Source organism: Pseudophryne corroboree, unplaced genomic scaffold (genome assembly GCF_028390025.1).
Source record: "Pseudophryne corroboree isolate aPseCor3 unplaced genomic scaffold, aPseCor3.hap2 scaffold_822, whole genome shotgun sequence".
In the NCBI taxonomy this organism is placed as follows: Eukaryota; Metazoa; Chordata; class Amphibia; order Anura; family Myobatrachidae; genus Pseudophryne; species Pseudophryne corroboree.
The window spans coordinates 187,777-201,075 of NW_026970401.1; the positions used below are offsets into that span (position 1 = coordinate 187,777).

Sequence of the window (13,299 nt, forward strand, 5' to 3'; positions counted from 1 at the left end):
TTCAAAGTCCAGGGTGCTAACAATTACACCATGGAACCCTCACCTGAGCAATGGCATCTACTGAAGTGCGCTCATCTTTTAAATGCAAAGAAAAGAAATTCAATACTTTATATATATTATTTCAAGTTTCTAATAAGCTCAGGGATGCAATAGGTATTATGTAGAATATTTGTCCAAACCCAATGATAATATATAAAAAGTAACCTATTTTTTAAAGGAGAAGATAGATACTAGAAACCTAAATGCCTAGGACCAATTTCAGTTGGAGCATCACCCCTTATGTTATCCTAGCATTGAATTGACAGTTTTTCTGTATTTCCATATTTGCATATCAGCCACTTACAATTGTTTCAAGCTTTATAACAGAGGACTGCCTTTTTTATAGACCAAGGATGAAAGTCTCTTGTGAGTTAAGTCTGATAATGACATCACAATTTGTAAATTAAGCTATAGTATGATTACAGAGTGTAGACTGAATAAAAAGTGCTTTCCTATGGATTGAAGTTTGTATTTTCTTAAGCTTTGCATTCCAAAATGGGCTAGCATTCTTTATTTCCAATGGGCACATTAAGCTACTTCCCCAATATATATTTTTTTGTGTTAAAAGTTATTCATACACAACTTGGTAAAACATACTAAATTTAATACATAATGGATTACATCCTGGGATTATCTTTTTCAACAATCTGTAAATTTACAATTAAAAATTGTGTATTAGATTTTTTAGATTGATTTTGCTTAGATTTGCATATACTCCTTGTCTAAATTGTCTATTTTTATACTATTACTAGATGCCTTAATCTTTGTTATTATCCTATCTAATATTTATTTTTATTTTGTAATGTGGAAAGAAACTGGAGCATTTTTATGATACCCATGCTTCAAGTGACTCTATGGCTTAAGCTTTTTTTTTGAAAAATGAAATACTATAAAAACAAAATATGATCTGTGCTTTGAGGTACATTTGCCAGTTTTGTGTTTGCTTGCAGTAACATCTGTGGCCGGTTAGCTCAGTTGGTTAGAGCATGGTGCTAATAACGCCAAGGTCATGGGTTCGATCCCCGTATGGGCCATTTGCTTTTCTTGAAGGACAAGAATGGAATAAGCTCATCGTGGAGTGCATGAATACTTGAAAACATCATAGACACATATATCACAAAATCTTTTCAAATACATATCAGAAGCCAGTGGGAGTGTCATCCTTTGGCTGATGAAGATTTTTCTCTACATGGCTCAGTGACTTTTGTCTCAAATCAAGCAATATGACATAACTAAGATATGCAAGGGCAAATTAATCAGTTATTATATTGCTACTCAAACATAGAGGGCACTAGGTGTTACTAGAAGAAGAAGAAGATATGTGCTCCCCTCTCATTAGTGCACACTGAAGTAAAAAAAAATGGAGAATTTCTAAAGACCAGAGCACAAGTAATGGATCTCTGCATTCTTATTGCATCTTTTCTTATTTCCAAATATTTGACATACTTCTGATTTTATAAGTTTAAAAATGAGTTTAAACAAAGGACACCACCGAAGATGATGGAATTTATATGAATTTTAAATGAAGATTTGCAATACTCATACATTGAATGAAAATGGAGCTTTGAACAAAAGGAAAATAAACAATGTTAGCTCCCACGAGATATGAACTCAGATTACTAGATTCAAAGTCCAGGGTGCTAACAATTACACCATGGAACCCTCACCTGAGCAATGGCATCTACTGAAGTGCGCTCATCTTTTAAATGCAAAGAAAAGAAATTCAATACTTTATATATATTATTTCAAGTTTCTAATAAGCTCAGGGATGCAATAGGTATTATGTAGAATATTTGTCCAAACCCAATGATAATATATAAAAAGTAACCTATTTTTTAAAGGAGAAGATAGATACTAGAAACCTAAATGCCTAGGACCAATTTCAGTTGGAGCATCACCCCTTATGTTATCCTATCATTGAATTGACAGTTTTTCTGTATTTCCATATTTGCATATCAGCCACTTATAATTGTTTCAAGCTTTATAACAGAGGACTGCCTTTTTTATAGACCAAGGATGAACGTCTCTTGTGAGTTAAGTCTGATAATGACATCACAATTTGTAAATTAAGCTATAGTATGATTACAGAGTGTAGACTGAATAAAAAGTGCTTTCCTATGGACTGAAGTTTGTATTTTCTTAAGCTTTGCATTCCAAAATGGGCTAGCATTCTTTATTTCCAATGGGCACATTAAGCTACTTCCCCAATATATATTTTTTTGTGTTAAAAGTTATTCATACACAACTTGGTAAAACATACTAAATTTAATACATAATGGATTACATCCTGGGATTATCTTTTTCAACAATCTGTAAATTTACAATTAAAAATTGTGTATTAGATTTTTTAGATTGATTTTGCTTAGATTTGCATTTACGCCTAGTCTAAATTGTCTATTTTTATACTATTACTAGATGCCTTAATCTTTGTTATTATCCTATCTAATATTTATTTTTATTTTGTAATGTGGAAAGAAACTGGAGCATTTTTATGATACCCATGCTTCAAGTGACTCTATGGCTTAAGCTTTTTTTTTGAAAAATGAAATGCTATAAAAACAAAATATGATCTGTGCTTTGAGGTACATTTGCCAGTTTTGTGTTTGCTGGCAGTAATATCTGTGGCCTGTTAGCTCAGTTGGTTAGAGCGTGGTGCTAATAACGCCAAGGTCACGGGTTCGATCCCCGTATGGGCCATTTGCTTTTCTTGAAGGACAAGAATGGAATAAGCTCATCGTGGAGTGCATGAATACTTGAAAACATCATAGACACATATATCACAAAATCTTTTCAAATACATATCAGAAGCCAGTGGGAGTGTCATCCTTTGGCTGATGAAGATTTTTCTCTACATGGCTCAGTGACTTTTGTCTCAAATCAAGCAATATGACATAACTAAGATATGCAAGGGCAAATTAATCAGTTATTATATTGCTGCTCAAACATAGAGGGCACTAGGTGTTACTAGAAGAAGAAGAAGATATGTGCTCCCCTCTCATTAGTGCACACTGAAGTAAAAAAAAATGGAGAATTTCTAAAGACCAGAGCACAAGTAATGGATCTCTGCATTCTTATTGCATCTTTTCTTATTTCCAAATATTTGACATACTTCTGATTTGATAAGTTTAAAAATGAGTTTAAACAAAGGACACCACTGAAGATGATGGAATTTATATGAATTTTAAATGAAGATTTGCAATACTCATACATTGAATGAAAATGGAGCTTTGAACAAAAGGAAAATAAACAATGTTAGCTCCCACGAGATATGAACTCAGATTACTAGATTCAAAGTCCAGGGTGCTAACAATTACACCATGGAACCCTCACCTGAGCAATGGCATCTACTGAAGTGCGCTCATCTTTTAAATGCAAAGAAAAGAAATTCAATACTTTATATATATTATTTCAAGTTTCTAATAAGCTCAGGGATGCAATAGGTATTATGTAGAATATTTGTCCAAACCCAATGATAATATATAAAAAGTAACCTATTTTTTAAAGGAGAAGATAGATACTAGAAACCTAAATGCCTAGGACCAATTTCAGTTGGAGCATCACCCCTTATTTTATCCTAGCATTGAATTGACAGTTTTTCTGTATTTCCATATTTGCATATCAGCCACTTACAATTGTTTCAAGCTTTATAACAGAGGACTGCCTTTTTTATAGACCAAGGATGAAAGTCTCTTGTGAGTTAAGTCTGATAATGACATCACAATTTGTAAATTAAGCTATAGTATGATAACAGAGTGTAGACTGAATAAAAAGTGCTTTCCTATGGATTGAAGTTTGTATTTTCTTAAGCTTTGCATTCCAAAATGGGCTAGCATTCTTTATTTCCAATGGGCACATTAAGCTACTTCCCCAATATATATTTTTTTGTGTTAAAAGTTATTCATACACAACTTGGTAAAACATACTAAATTTAATACATAATGGATTACATCCTGGGATTATCTTTTTCAACAATCTGTAAATTTACAATTAAAAATTGTGTATTAGATTTTTTAGATTGATTTTGCTTAGATTTGCATATACTCCTTGTCTAAATTGTCTATTTTTATACTATTACTAGATGCCTTAATCTTTGTTATTATCCTATCTAATATTTATTTTTATTTTGTAATGTGGAAAGAAACTGGAGCATTTTTATGATACCCATGCTTCAAGTGACTCTATGGCTTAAGCTTTTTTTTTGAAAAATGAAATACTATAAAAACAAAATATGATCTGTGCTTTGAGGTACATTTGCCAGTTTTGTGTTTGCTTGCAGTAACATCTGTGGCCGGTTAGCTCAGTTGGTTAGAGCATGGTGCTAATAACGCCAAGGTCATGGGTTCGATCCCCGTATGGGCCATTTGCTTTTCTTGAAGGACAAGAATGGAATAAGCTCATCGTGGAGTGCATGAATACTTGAAAACATCATAGACACATATATCACAAAATCTTTTCAAATACATATCAGAAGCCAGTGGGAGTGTCATCCTTTGGCTGATGAAGATTTTTCTCTACATGGCTCAGTGACTTTTGTCTCAAATCAAGCAATATGACATAACTAAGATATGCAAGGGCAAATTAATCAGTTATTATATTGCTGCTCAAACATAGAGGGCACTAGGTGTTACTAGAAGAAGAAGAAGATATGTGCTCCCCTCTCATTAGTGCACACTGAAGTAAAAAAAAATGGAGAATTTCTAAAGACCAGAGCACAAGTAATGGATCTCTGCATTCTTATTGCATCTTTTCTTATTTCCAAATATTTGACATACTTCTGATTTTATAAGTTTAAAAATGAGTTTAAACAAAGGACACCACTGAAGATGATGGAATTTATATGAATTTTAAATGAAGATTTGCAATACTCATACATTGAATGAAAATGGAGCTTTGAACAAAAGGAAAATAAACAATGTTAGCTCCCACGAGATATGAACTCAGATTACTAGATTCAAAGTCCAGGGTGCTAACAATTACACCATGGAACCCTCACCTGAGCAATGGCATCTACTGAAGTGCGCTCATCTTTTAAATGCAAAGAAAAGAAATTCAATACTTTATATATATTATTTCAAGTTTCTAATAAGCTCAGGGATGCAATAGGTATTATGTAGAATATTTGTCCAAACCCAATGATAATATATAAAAAGTAACCTATTTTTTAAAGGAGAAGATAGATACTAGAAACCTAAATGCCTAGGACCAATTTCAGTTGGAGCATCACCCCTTATGTTATCCTAGCATTGAATTGACAGTTTTTCTGTATTTCCATATTTGCATATCAGCCACTTATAATTGTTTCAAGCTTTATAACAGAGGACTGCCTTTTTTATAGACCAAGGATGAACGTCTCTTGTGAGTTAAGTCTGATAATGACATCACAATTTGTAAATTAAGCTATAGTATGATTACAGAGTGTAGACTGAATAAAAAGTGCTTTCCTATGGACTGAAGTTTGTATTTTCTTAAGCTTTGCATTCCAAAATGGGCTAGCATTCTTTATTTCCAATGGGCACATTAAGCTACTTTCCCAATATATATTTTTTTGTGTTAAAAGTTATTCATACACAACTTGGTAAAACATACTAAATTTAATACATAATGGATTACATCCTGGGATTATCTTTTTCAACAATCTGCAAATTTACAATTAAAAATTGTGTATTAGATTTTTTAGATTGATTTTGCTTAGATTTGCATTTACTCCTAGTCTAAATTGTCTATTTTTATACTATTACTAGATGCCTTAATCTTTGTTATTATCCTATCTAATATTTATTTTTATTTTGTAATGTGGAAAGAAACTGGAGCATTTTTATGATACCCATGCTTCAAGTGACTCTATGGCTTAAGCTTTTTTTTGAAAAATGAAATGCTATAAAAACAAAATATGATCTGTGCTTTGAGGTACATTTGCCAGTTTTGTGTTTGCTTGCAGTAACATCTGTGGCCGGTTAGCTCAGTTGGTTAGAGCATGGTGCTAATAACGCCAAGGTCACGGGTTCGATCCCCGTATGGGCCATTTGCTTTTCTTGAAGGACAAGAATGGAATAAGCTCATCGTGGAGTGCATGAATACTTGAAAACATCATAGACACATATATCACAAAATCTTTTCAAATACATATCAGAAGCCAGTGGGAGTGTCATCCTTTGGCTGATGAAGATTTTTCTCTACATGGCTCAGTGACTTTTGTCTCAAATCAAGCAATATGACATAACTAAGATATGCAAGGGCAAATTAATCAGTTATTATATTGCTGCTCAAACATAGAGGGCACTAGGTGTTACTAGAAGAAGAAGAAGATATGTGCTCCCCTCTCATTAGTGCACACTGAAGTAAAAAAAAATGGAGAATTTCTAAAGACCAGAGCACAAGTAATGGATCTCTGCATTCTTATTGCATCTTTTCTTATTTCCAAATATTTGACATACTTCTGATTTTATAAGTTTAAAAATGAGTTTAAACAAAGGACACCACCGAAGATGATGGAATTTATATGAATTTTAAATGAAGATTTGCAATACTCATACATTGAATGAAAATGGAGCTTTGAACAAAAGGAAAATAAACAATGTTAGCTCCCACGAGATATGAACTCAGATTACTAGATTCAAAGTCCAGGGTGCTAACAATTACACCATGGAACCCTCACCTGAGCAATGGCATCTACTGAAGTGCGCTCATCTTTTAAATGCAAAGAAAAGAAATTCAATACTTTATATATATTATTTCAAGTTTCTAATAAGCTCAGGGATGCAATAGGTATTATGTAGAATATTTGTCCAAACCCAATGATAATATATAAAAAGTAACCTATTTTTTAAAGGAGAAGATAGATACTAGAAACCTAAATGCCTAGGACCAATTTCAGTTGGAGCATCACCCCTTATGTTATCCTAGCATTGAATTGACAGTTTTTCTGTATTTCCATATTTGCATATCAGCCACTTATAATTGTTTCAAGCTTTATAACAGAGGACTGCCTTTTTTATAGACCAAGGATGAACGTCTCTTGTGAGTTAAGTCTGATAATGACATCACAATTTGTAAATTAAGCTATAGTATGATTACAGAGTGTAGACTGAATAGAAAGTGCTTTCCTATGGACTGAAGTTTGTATTTTCTTAAGCTTTGCATTCCAAAATGGGCTAGCAATCTTTATTTCCAATGGGCACATTAAGCTACTTCCCCAATATATATTTTTTTGTGTTAAAAGTTATTCATACACAACTTGGTAAAACATACTAAATTTAATACATAATGGATTACATCCTGGGATTATCTTTTTCAACAATCTGTAAATTTACAATTAAAAATTGTGTATTAGATTTTTTAGATTGATTTTGCTTAGATTTGCATTTACTCCTAGTCTAAATTGTCTATTTTTATACTATTACTAGATGCCTTAATCTTTGTTATTATCCTATCTAATATTTATTTTTATTTTGTAATGTGGAAAGAAACTGGAGCATTTTTATGATACCCATGCTTCAAGTGACTCTATGGCTTAAGCTTTTTTTTGAAAAATGAAATGCTATAAAAACAAAATATGATCTGTGCTTTGAGGTACATTTGCCAGTTTTGTGTTTGCTGGCAGTAATATCTGTGGCCTGTTAGCTCAGTTGGTTAGAGCGTGGTGCTAATAACGCCAAGGTCACGGGTTCGATCCCCGTATGGGCCATTTGCTTTTCTTGAAGGACAAGAATGGAATAAGCTCATCGTGGAGTGCATGAATACTTGAAAACATCATAGACACATATATCACAAAATCTTTTCAAATACATATCAGAAGCCAGTGGGAGTGTCATCCTTTGGCTGATGAAGATTTTTCTCTACATGGCTCAGTGACTTTTGTCTCAAATCAAGCAATATGACATAACTAAGATATGCAAGGGCAAATTAATCAGTTATTATATTGCTGCTCAAACATAGAGGGCACTAGGTGTTACTAGAAGAAGAAGAAGATATGTGCTCCCCTCTCATTAGTGCACACTGAAGTAAAAAAAAATGGAGAATTTCTAAAGACCAGAGCACAAGTAATGGATCTCTGCATTCTTATTGCATCTTTTCTTATTTCCAAATATTTGACATACTTCTGATTTGATAAGTTTAAAAATGAGTTTAAACAAAGGACACCACTGAAGATGATGGAATTTATATGAATTTTAAATGAAGATTTGCAATACTCATACATTGAATGAAAATGGAGCTTTGAACAAAAGGAAAATAAACAATGTTAGCTCCCACGAGATATGAACTCAGATTACTAGATTCAAAGTCCAGGGTGCTAACAATTACACCATGGAACCCTCACCTGAGCAATGGCATCTACTGAAGTGCGCTCATCTTTTAAATGCAAAGAAAAGAAATTCAATACTTTATATATATTATTTCAAGTTTCTAATAAGCTCAGGGATGCAATAGGTATTATGTAGAATATTTGTCCAAACCCAATGATAATATATAAAAAGTAACCTATTTTTTAAAGGAGAAGATAGATACTAGAAACCTAAATGCCTAGGACCAATTTCAGTTGGAGCATCACCCCTTATTTTATCCTAGCATTGAATTGACAGTTTTTCTGTATTTCCATATTTGCATATCAGCCACTTACAATTGTTTCAAGCTTTATAACAGAGGACTGCCTTTTTTATAGACCAAGGATGAAAGTCTCTTGTGAGTTAAGTCTGATAATGACATCACAATTTGTAAATTAAGCTATAGTATGATAACAGAGTGTAGACTGAATAAAAAGTGCTTTCCTATGGATTGAAGTTTGTATTTTCTTAAGCTTTGCATTCCAAAATGGGCTAGCATTCTTTATTTCCAATGGGCACATTAAGCTACTTCCCCAATATATATTTTTTTGTGTTAAAAGTTATTCATACACAACTTGGTAAAACATACTAAATTTAATACATAATGGATTACATCCTGGGATTATCTTTTTCAACAATCTGTAAATTTACAATTAAAAATTGTGTATTAGATTTTTTAGATTGATTTTGCTTAGATTTGCATATACTCCTTGTCTAAATTGTCTATTTTTATACTATTACTAGATGCCTTAATCTTTGTTATTATCCTATCTAATATTTATTTTTATTTTGTAATGTGGAAAGAAACTGGAGCATTTTTATGATACCCATGCTTCAAGTGACTCTATGGCTTAAGCTTTTTTTTTGAAAAATGAAATACTATAAAAACAAAATATGATCTGTGCTTTGAGGTACATTTGCCAGTTTTGTGTTTGCTTGCAGTAACATCTGTGGCCGGTTAGCTCAGTTGGTTAGAGCATGGTGCTAATAACGCCAAGGTCATGGGTTCGATCCCCGTATGGGTCATTTGCTTTTCTTGAAGGACAAGAATGGAATAAGCTCATCGTGGAGTGCATGAATACTTGAAAACATCATAGACACATATATCACAAAATCTTTTCAAATACATATCAGAAGCAAGTGGGAGTGTCATCCTTTGGCTGATGAAGATTTTTCTCTACATGGCTCAGTGACTTTTGTCTCAAATCAAGCAATATGACATAACTAAGATATGCAAGGGCAAATTAATCAGTTATTATATTGCTGCTCAAACATAGAGGGCACTAGGTGTTACTAGAAGATGAAGAAGATATGTGCTCCCCTCTCATTAGTGCACACTGAAGTAAAAAAAAATGGAGAATTTCTAAAGACCAGAGCACAAGTAATGGATCTCTGCATTCTTATTGCATCTTTTCTTATTTCCAAATATTTGACATACTTCTGATTTTATAAGTTTAAAAATGAGTTTAAACAAAGGACACCACCGAAGATGATGGAATTTATATGAATTTTAAATGAAGATTTGCAATACTCATACATTGAATGAAAATGGAGCTTTGAACAAAAGGAAAATAAACAATGTTAGCTCCCACGAGATATGAACTCAGATTACTAGATTCAAAGTCCAGGGTGCTAACAATTACACCATGGAACCCTCACCTGAGCAATGGCATCTACTGAAGTGCGCTCATCTTTTAAATGCAAAGAAAAGAAATTCAATACTTTATATATATTATTTCAAGTTTCTAATAAGCTCAGGGATGCAATAGGTATTATGTAGAATATTTGTCCAAACCCAATGATAATATATAAAAAGTAACCTATTTTTTAAAGGAGAAGATAGATACTAGAAACCTAAATGCCTAGGACCAATTTCAGTTGGAGCATCACCCCTTATGTTATCCTAGCATTGAATTGACAGTTTTTCTGTATTTCCATATTTGCATATCAGCCACTTATAATTGTTTCAAGCTTTATAACAGAGGACTGCCTTTTTTATAGACCAAGGATGAACGTCTCTTGTGAGTTAAGTCTGATAATGACATCACAATTTGTAAATTAAGCTATAGTATGATTACAGAGTGTAGACTGAATAAAAAGTGCTTTCCTATGGACTGAAGTTTGTATTTTCTTAAGCTTTGCATTCCAAAATGGGCTAGCATTCTTTATTTCCAATGGGCACATTAAGCTACTTCCCCAATATATATTTTTTTGTGTTAAAAGTTATTCATACACAACTTGGTAAAACATACTAAATTTAATACATAATGGATTACATCCTGGGATTATCTTTTTCAACAATCTGTAAATTTACAATTAAAAATTGTGTATTAGATTTTTTAGATTGATTTTGCTTAGATTTGCATTTACTCCTAGTCTAAATTGTCTATTTTTATACTATTACTAGATGCCTTAATCTTTGTTATTATCCTATCTAATATTTATTTTTATTTTGTAATGTGGAAAGAAACTGGAGCATTTTTATGATACCCATGCTTCAAGTGACTCTATGGCTTAAGCTTTTTTTTTGAAAAATGAAATGCTATAAAAACAAAATATGATCTGTGCTTTGAGGTACATTTGCCAGTTTTGTGTTTGCTGGCAGTAATATCTGTGGCCTGTTAGCTCAGTTGGTTAGAGCGTGGTGCTAATAACGCCAAGGTCACGGGTTCGATCCCCGTATGGGCCATTTGCTTTTCTTGAAGGACAAGAATGGAATAAGCTCATCGTGGAGTGCATGAATACTTGAAAACATCATAGACACATATATCACAAAATCTTTTCAAATACATATCAGAAGCCAGTGGGAGTGTCATCCTTTGGCTGATGAAGATTTTTCTCTACATGGCTCAGTGACTTTTGTCTCAAATCAAGCAATATGACATAACTAAGATATGCAAGGGCAAATTAATCAGTTATTATATTGCTGCTCAAACATAGAGGGCACTAGGTGTTACTAGAAGAAGAAGAAGATATGTGCTCCCCTCTCATTAGTGCACACTGAAGTAAAAAAAAATGGAGAATTTCTAAAGACCAGAGCACAAGTAATGGATCTCTGCATTCTTATTGCATCTTTTCTTATTTCCAAATATTTGACATACTTCTGATTTGATAAGTTTAAAAATGAGTTTAAACAAAGGACACCACTGAAGATGATGGAATTTATATGAATTTTAAATGAAGATTTGCAATACTCATACATTGAATGAAAATGGAGCTTTGAACAAAAGGAAAATAAACAATGTTAGCTCCCACGAGATATGAACTCAGATTACTAGATTCAAAGTCCAGGGTGCTAACAATTACACCATGGAACCCTCACCTGAGCAATGGCATCTACTGAAGTGCGCTCATCTTTTAAATGCAAAGAAAAGAAATTCAATACTTTATATATATTATTTCAAGTTTCTAATAAGCTCAGGGATGCAATAGGTATTATGTAGAATATTTGTCCAAACCCAATGATAATATATAAAAAGTAACCTATTTTTTAAAGGAGAAGATAGATACTAGAAACCTAAATGCCTAGGACCAATTTCAGTTGGAGCATCACCCCTTATTTTATCCTAGCATTGAATTGACAGTTTTTCTGTATTTCCATATTTGCATATCAGCCACTTACAATTGTTTCAAGCTTTATAACAGAGGACTGCCTTTTTTATAGACCAAGGATGAAAGTCTCTTGTGAGTTAAGTCTGATAATGACATCACAATTTGTAAATTAAGCTATAGTATGATAACAGAGTGTAGACTGAATAAAAAGTGCTTTCCTATGGATTGAAGTTTGTATTTTCTTAAGCTTTGCATTCCAAAATGGGCTAGCATTCTTTATTTCCAATGGGCACATTAAGCTACTTCCCCAATATATATTTTTTTGTGTTAAAAGTTATTCATACACAACTTGGTAAAACATACTAAATTTAATACATAATGGATTACATCCTGGGATTATCTTTTTCAACAATCTGTAAATTTACAATTAAAAATTGTGTATTAGATTTTTTAGATTGATTTTGCTTAGATTTGCATATACTCCTTGTCTAAATTGTCTATTTTTATACTATTAGTAGATGCCTTAATCTTTGTTATTATCCTATCTAATATTTATTTTTATTTTGTAATGTGGAAAGAAACTGGAGCATTTTTATGATACCCATGCTTCAAGTGACTCTATGGCTTAAGCTTTTTTTTTGAAAAATGAAATACTATAAAAACAAAATATGATCTGTGCTTTGAGGTACATTTGCCAGTTTTGTGTTTGCTTGCAGTAACATCTGTGGCCGGTTAGCTCAGTTGGTTAGAGCATGGTGCTAATAACGCCAAGGTCATGGGTTCGATCCCCGTATGGGCCATTTGCTTTTCTTGAAGGACAAGAATGGAATAAGCTCATCGTGGAGTGCATGAATACTTGAAAACATCATAGACACATATATCACAAAATCTTTTCAAATACATATCAGAAGCCAGTGGGAGTGTCATCCTTTGGCTGATGAAGATTTTTCTCTACATGGCTCAGTGACTTTTGTCTCAAATCAAGCAATATGACATAACTAAGATATGCAAGGGCAAATTAATCAGTTATTATATTGCTGCTCAAACATAGAGGGCACTAGGTGTTACTAGAAGAAGAAGAAGATATGTGCTCCCCTCTCATTAGTGCACACTGAAGTAAAAAAAAATGGAGAATTTCTAAAGACCAGAGCACAAGTAATGGATCTCTGCATTCTTATTGCATCTTTTCTTATTTCCAAATATTTGACATACTTCTGATTTTATAAGTTTAAAAATGAGTTTAAACAAAGGACACCACTGAAGATGATGGAATTTATATGAATTTTAAATGAAGATTTGCAATACTCATACATTGAATGAAAATGGAGCTTTGAACAAAAGGAAAATAAACAATGTTAGCTCCCACGAGATATGAACTCAGATTACT

At 32.7% G+C, this 13,299-nt stretch overlaps 8 non-coding genes across 8 annotated transcripts; all 8 read left to right on the forward strand.

Moving 5' to 3' along the window:
- The first annotated feature begins 999 nt into the window (after positions 1 to 999).
- On the forward strand, positions 1,000 to 1,073 carry TRNAI-AAU (transfer RNA isoleucine (anticodon AAU)). Its single transcript has one exon. It is a non-coding gene; the product is annotated as a tRNA-Ile (tRNA).
- Positions 1,074 to 2,662: 1,589 nt separating this feature from the next.
- Positions 2,663 to 2,736, forward strand: TRNAI-AAU (transfer RNA isoleucine (anticodon AAU)). Its single transcript has one exon. It is a non-coding gene; the product is annotated as a tRNA-Ile (tRNA).
- A 1,589-nt stretch (positions 2,737 to 4,325) lies between these two features.
- On the forward strand, positions 4,326 to 4,399 carry TRNAI-AAU (transfer RNA isoleucine (anticodon AAU)). Its single transcript has one exon. It is a non-coding gene; the product is annotated as a tRNA-Ile (tRNA).
- A 1,588-nt stretch (positions 4,400 to 5,987) lies between these two features.
- On the forward strand, positions 5,988 to 6,061 carry TRNAI-AAU (transfer RNA isoleucine (anticodon AAU)). Its single transcript has one exon. It is a non-coding gene; the product is annotated as a tRNA-Ile (tRNA).
- A 1,588-nt stretch (positions 6,062 to 7,649) lies between these two features.
- TRNAI-AAU (transfer RNA isoleucine (anticodon AAU)) lies at positions 7,650 to 7,723 on the forward strand. Its single transcript has one exon. It is a non-coding gene; the product is annotated as a tRNA-Ile (tRNA).
- Positions 7,724 to 9,312: 1,589 nt separating this feature from the next.
- Positions 9,313 to 9,386, forward strand: TRNAI-AAU (transfer RNA isoleucine (anticodon AAU)). The gene has a single exon. It is a non-coding gene; the product is annotated as a tRNA-Ile (tRNA).
- A 1,589-nt stretch (positions 9,387 to 10,975) lies between these two features.
- On the forward strand, positions 10,976 to 11,049 carry TRNAI-AAU (transfer RNA isoleucine (anticodon AAU)). Its single transcript has one exon. It is a non-coding gene; the product is annotated as a tRNA-Ile (tRNA).
- Positions 11,050 to 12,638: 1,589 nt separating this feature from the next.
- Positions 12,639 to 12,712, forward strand: TRNAI-AAU (transfer RNA isoleucine (anticodon AAU)). The gene has a single exon. It is a non-coding gene; the product is annotated as a tRNA-Ile (tRNA).
- Positions 12,713 to 13,299: the final 587 nt, after the last annotated feature.